This window comes from Danio rerio, chromosome 8, assembly GCF_049306965.1.
Source record: "Danio rerio strain Tuebingen ecotype United States chromosome 8, GRCz12tu, whole genome shotgun sequence".
NCBI lineage: Eukaryota > Metazoa > Chordata > Actinopteri > Cypriniformes > Danionidae > Danio > Danio rerio.
In genome coordinates, this window is record NC_133183.1 from 54,277,277 (window position 1) to 54,284,604 (window position 7,328).

Sequence of the window (7,328 nt, forward strand, 5' to 3'; positions counted from 1 at the left end):
GGTTCATCATTTATTCATATATATATATATATATATATATATATATATATATATATATATATATATATATATATATATATATATATATATATATATATATATATATATATAAATTTAGTACATTTCAGGCAACAAAAGTATGACAATACTTAATCATATTTTACAAAACACACATTTCAAGTCAATGTCAATCTTAAATATTTTCATTATTTTATTTGCCCTGTTAAAAAAATCGTATTGCTATTATCCTTCACAATGGTGACACTCAAATGTTTTACAGTATTTTGCTGCTCTTTTTCTTGGTTTTACAGAAAAATACTGAGAGCTGTGGTTATTAGTAATCTTTTTAAAAGTTCATATTCGTAAATTAATTCGTAAAAAATACATTTCACATGGTGTAATATTCATTGAACATATTAAAGTGTAAGGGAAGGTCAACAGTCTGTGTAATTACAAATCTAATTACAGAAATTATTTACAGATGTAATTACATGCAGGTATTTAATATGTTATAAGTGCAATGTAAAAACATGTATTTAAACAATAAATTGTAACAAATTATTAATTAATTAATAACCTAATATAAAGCGTCTATATATAGCATCTAAGTGTGTATACGTGTGTGCTTAAACATGGACCACTTTGTTTATTCAGATGGCTATCGTCAAAAGTACTCTTTCAATTTTTTAAGACAATTGACAAGTCATAGTTATAAAGTAGTTTGCAATAATATAACTATAATATTGTGTGCAACAATATAACACAATACACATTTTATAAGTGCAATTTGACAGATGGTAATTACACAGTAATATATAATCACAATAATGAGAGTCAGGGGATTCTCTTGAGGGGCGAAAAAAGTAAATGCTGGTCCAGAATCACTCTCCATCTTCTTAGCATATGTTGATGTGCAAACTGTTTTTGTGCACGTTATGAAACTCCCTTTTTTATGCAAACCCTTCTCTCTTTACATGCATTTTTCGAATCAGAGGTGTGAAAATTCCCTTTTATGGGTATCATGACCCTTTAAAGCTCAGGCTGCAGAATGTAAGTTAAAATGAAAAAGAAAGGCAGAAGAACAGAGAAATCCTGTTTTGCTTAATGGACATCACATTATATTTGGCAAGACAAGGACTGGCATTTAGAAGACATTACAAAAAACATCACCAGTTCGAACGGAGGAAACTTGTGCATTGTTTACCAAAGTATGACTGAGTACTCAGATTGCATCTTGAGCGCATACAAAGTGCACACTCAGGGCACACTCACACTATGCTATCTGAACCGTGCCCAGGTGCGTTTCCCGATTCGTTTTAGAAGTGTGAGTGCTCTGAATTGGGCTCAGGCACAGTGCAGTTGGCCGGCCCTGGCCCGGTTGGAAGAGGTGTGTCAGAGCGCGGTTCACTTGAGCTTTGGCGTGATATGCTTATAGTGTGAGTGCAAAGCGCGCCTGAGCCCGAAACTGAAAATGTCATATGTTATGTTTCATATGGTTTTATTAATCATTCTTAATATTCAACGAACGCAAACTGTCATAGTTTATTAAAGATGCAAACCCCTTGCTGCACATCAGCTGCACTTTCAGGAAACCTCCTAATACCTGCAGCACGAGGACTTTTATGATAATTTATGAGCGTCAAAAGTAGGGTTGGGTACCTAAACTCGGTGCGGTACCTTTGGAACCGGTATGCACCGGATCAAATCAGCATATGAATTTCGGTGCCTAATTTCGGTTTCAAGAACGTAAAGCAAGTCGCGCACCGGAAGCGCCGCTCGGGGACGCGCAGCGCCATGCATTTAGAATTTCCAAGTCAGCGGCTGTCCGCGTAATCCAGCAGCTCAGATTGCACTTCACCAGGTCTGCATCCAGACCCCTCTCAGAAACTTTGGTACCCTATAATAGTTTGTCGTCATTTCTCAGTCTGAGTAATTGTAACAACCATAAAACAAAACATACATGTATCCTTGAAAAAACCATGCTTTCTAAAAATGGATTAGCTGACATCGTTAACAACACGCATCCTAAAATCTCTAAAAAAAAAGAGAGGGGAAAGATTATGACCGATAGCTCTTCAGAGATTCTCTCAGCTATTCACAAACTCTTTGTAAATTATGACAAAATGCTTAAAAAATGTATGCCATTGAATCAATTAGCAACAGCAAAACAAATTGAGACTTTAACAACCATGACAGCTTTGTAACGGAGGTAGCTGTGCACAAAGAATCTTTATCTGCTATAAATAATGAGATTTGGGCAATCAAAAAGACCACCAAATGCATGAAACTAGAACCCGGATAATGCAAGAGATACAGCTGAGAATGGACCCAAATTAACACCTACATGGTGTTGGGGAGAAAGATGGTGAGAACACTCGGAGGGTCGTGATCAATATCCTTAGCAATGTTGTTCCAGGTCTAATGGCCTACTCACACTATGCCATCCGTACCGTGCCCAGGCCCGTTTCCCGGATCGTTTAAGAAGTGTGAGTGGGCTGAATCGGGCTCAAGCACGGTTCACTTGGCCGGCCCTGGCCCGGTTGGAAGAGGTGGGCCTAAGCGCGATTCACTTGGGCTTTGGCATGTACGCTTGTGTGTGAGTGCAAAACGCGCCAAAGCCCGAAACTGAAAGCGAGACGTGACTTTTACGGGGCTGTTTCATATGGATTTATTAATAATTCTTACTGTTCAGTGAACGCAAACTGCCGTAGTTCATTAAAGACGAGAACCCCCTCACTGCACGACAACGCGCCTTCAGCAGACCTCCTCATTCCTGCAGCACGAGAGCTTTATGATTGTTTTTGAGCGCCAAAAGTGGCGGATCTGTTCGGCAAAATATCTGACTGCGTGTCACTGCATATCAAACGACTGAAATGATATAAGTAGAGAAATCTCCACTGTGCTGCTGAGTGAGAGAGTGCTTCTCACTGAACAGCGCAGCAGCGATGACGTAAGCGTGCCGAGGCCCGTTTGTGGTGTGAGCGCGGGCCGTCGGGGGAGACGGGAGAGGGGACAAGCGTGCTTTGGCCCGGTTCGAGGCAACTGTACCTAGTGTGAGTACAGCCTAAGTAAGAAATTAGAAAAAGCCATTGACCTTGCACAACAAGTGGGCCCATGGGGAAAACAGACAAACTCCACATAGAACTGCCAACTGGCCCAGCCAGGACTTGAACCAGCTACCTTTTTGCTGTAAGTGCTAACCACAGAGCCACCATGCTGCCTAGCTTTTAACAAAGGTTAAGTTATAATATATAAACCAAGTTAACCTGCAGTTATATATTATATAATTGAGATCTGTGTGTACATGTTCAATGAAGTGCTGCACACTTCATCTCTAGAGGCCTCTGGGTGGGCATTCCAAGGTGGAAATAGAAAGCAAAAGAAAGTATGGCTGCTATTCATATTGTATTTAAAAGAGATATTAAAAAGCCAATGCAAACATGAAGTAAATGAAAATAGGAGTTATATAAACAAACATAAAAACATAACAACATAGAAAAATTTCTAACAAAGTGTCCGGTGTATAAGGGAATTACCAACCTATGTTTTACATGACGTTACATGGATTCAACCGTGCATAGTGGTGGCAAAAAAAGATCAGGGGCAATAGCAAAGATATTGTTGTACGGTAGGATGCCAAATTCAAAAGTCCAAAAATAGTAAACTTAAATTTTACTATACACCACATTGCTTTTAATGCCAACCGCAGTCGTCTTTGGATAACAGCCATCATAAAAGTTGAATGGAGTGTTGACCTAATTAGAAATCTTCAACTCTGCAGTTCGCATTTTATATCAGGTAAGTTCACGCTATGCTGAATCATACACATTACTCATTTTTGATTGCAGCAATGATTTCAGTAAAACAGTTAAATATGGTTAAATATTGTTAATTAAACTACAGACACTGAATGCTTAGAATAAAATGAAAAAATATATGTTCACATACCCTACCTAACAGGTGCAGTTCGCAGTCAAAATGCAATTGTTTTGCTAGTTGATTATTATCCAGGCCTTGTACAGTTTCACCTTCTTTCCTTGTCTTTGGCTAGGCAGAACCTCGGTTTGTAGCACTACAAAGTTTTGAATTTGGTAATCATGGATCATTATTTCTTGCACATGACCAAAACTTGTAGACATCCAAAGACTTGTAGGCTTTTAACTTCTCTCTATTAAAATCACTTGAAGTTTCAATGAGATAGTGGGATAATTTTGGCTGGATGCTTGGCCGTTTCATCTTATCCAGTTTGATAAAGAGAATGGTTGCCATAAAGCAGGTATTTTCATAATGTTTTATGGGTATTATTTTAGGCAATATTACTAAATTCTACACTTTTGTTGCAACAGACCTCACATTCCTTTTCCGAATTGAATATTGAATATTGTGATGCAATAATGTGCACCTTTTGTAAAGCAAATTTATATTTAGTTTCTAACTCAAATCTACTACTACAACCTTTTAATGAAAATCCACTGCATTGATTGATTGATTGTGTTGCTAATATTTTGAGATACAACTTTAATAAGTTTGCTGGATTTATATGTTATTAAATACACAAATTTAGTTTTTTTTTTATTATTATGACATGGATAGAGCACTTTTTCAGAGCTTAAAGCTGCTGTAAATTTAAAATAGATTTGTTTAAAATTTTGTTGTATCATTTTGCTATCAGTAGAACATGTAATAAAATGATGTTTGGCAAAAAAAAGCATTGTGTATGTATTTTATTATAAATTATATATTTTTAATTTTATTAATGAGTAATTTTCACTAATAAATATGAGCAACTTATGGTTGATTTACTTTAATATGGTGATTTTATTCAAGTCATTTTTGTTTAAAAAAAAAAAACACTAATCCTGAAAACTACTTAAAAATGGCGGTAACAACATTACACATTATTTTGAAGTAAATGGCACAGAATTTTTTTTTTTACAATACAATATACAACTTCAGCACTCTGCTGATGCAACCGTTTGTTTGGGATGCCAGATGTCTTGCCTCAAATGCAAACAACAGAAATCAGCTGTAGTCATCATCTAACTGTATCTGTATTGTATTCATCAATTTTCCTTGGCTTACTCTCTTATTTATCAAGGGTCGCCACAGTCGAATGAACCGCCAACTTATCCAGCATATGTTTTACGAACCGGAGGCCCTTCCAGCCCAGTACACCCATATGTTCACAATCACACACTATGGCCAATTTAGTTCATCCAATTCACCTATAGCACATGTCTTTGGACTGTGGGGGAAACCGGAGCACATGGAGGAAATCCATGTGAAAGTGGGTAGAACATGCAAACTCCACACAGAAATGCTAGCCCAGCCAGGACTTGAACCAGGCTGAACCTTCTTACTTGGAGGCAAAAGTGTTGACCACTGAGCATCTTGTATAACTGCAAGTAAACCATGTTTATACTTCCCACCCTTAACACAACTCCTAAACTTTCCCGATTTTGACTATTACAGCTGTTTTGGAACAATTATTGTGAAAAACAGTGCTAATTTTGACAGCAAGTTTTGCTTTAGTTTTAGTCTTTTAACTAAAATTCCATTTTAGTTTTAGTCAAATATTAGTCTTGTGAATTATTTTAGTTTTAGCCAACAAAATTTTATAAGATTTTAGTTGGCTGAACCCACTCTACTTTTATAATGTAATCACATCCCCAATCTACAGTGGATCAGTTACTTTTCAAATGTGTGTGTGCGTCATGCATCCCACATCAAGATTAATTCTGATTGGATATTTTCCAAAAAACATCCCCCAATCACAATTTCATCTAGCTTTTGTTAGTCAACGAAATTGTCAGTATACTTTTTAGGTCACACTTTACAATAAGGTTCATTAGTTAATGTTAATTAATGCATTTACAAACATGAACAAACAATGAACAATACATTTACTGCTTGTTTTATTCATGGTAATAAACGTTAGTTAATGAAAATACAGTTGTTCATTGTTAGTTCATGTTAACTCATGGTGCATTAACTAATGTTAATCAGCATGGACTTGAGTGTTAGTAATGCATTAGTAAATGTTTAACTATGATTAATAAATGCTGTACATGTGTTGTTCATGATTAGTTCATGTTAGTAAATGCATTAACTAATGAACCTTATTGTAAAGTGTTACCTTTTTTTATTATAGTTGTAGTCATCATCACTTGATTTTTATTTAGTTATCGTCTTCGTCGGTAGACAAAAAATTATGACAAAAAAATTGTCAACAAATCTAACACTGGTAGAAAGCATTATACATGTAGCCTTGAACTGACTAAAATAAATATGCTTTCTATTAAGAAATACAAATGAAAATTTTAAATATTCTCATTGACTTCCATAGTTAAAATGTTGCCCTTTCAATGCTTACATGTAATACTTCAGGAAGTAGTAACTTTTACTTAAATACTACAGGGAGCATAAAAAATGAGTGTGCTTGGCAACCTAATAGCATCATTGATGCAGTTTACAAAGCAAGCTTTCTAAGAGCAGGCTTTTAGAGGGTACAGTGTTAAAGTCCAAGTCTTAAAGTGAAAAGGAAAAGCTACAGATTTATCTGAACTTGATAAAAAGACATACTGATGGCACAGCACCTGGTAACTTCGCAAACATTCTGGATTGTTCATTTGGTCAGTATGTTGCAACAGTGGTGCAAAGATGACTAAACAATAAACAGTCAACCAACCATCTGTTTTCACGGCACACAATTCATCGCAGACTTCTGGGTAAAATACTCAGGATAATTTAATGAAGAGGGCCGAATATCATCGAGACTGAACTGTTGATGATTAGAAGTGGCCTGGTGTGATGAATTAAGGTTTATGGCACATAATGTCAGTTGTTTATTAAAGATATGACAGAGGCTATGGCACCAGGATACACTAGGTGACACAATGCCACAGACTTATGCTGTGGAAAATGTGGACAAATGAAGCCCATATATCCCAACAGCCAATGGTGAAAATTAACAAATTATAAATAGTCCAATTACTGTAATTGAGTAGTTTTTTTTTCAGGAATTGTAATTTGTTAGGTAGTTTTAAAAATGTGTACTTCTACTTTCCCTTGAATACATTTTTATTGCTGTATCGGTACTTTTACTCCACTATTTTCCTTCAACCTGCCGTCACTATTACTTTTTTGAATATGGTGATTGGCTAAAGTAGAACAATCAGTCCTGCGATTTCTGTCCAATCAAATCGCACATAGGTGCTTTATAAATGCAGCTAACATTTTGGAAGCATTAAAAATGTTTGAGATGATGTCCAAAATGTTTATAGTCATTGACCCAGAGACTTTTTATAGACTGCATGTCACTGATGAGA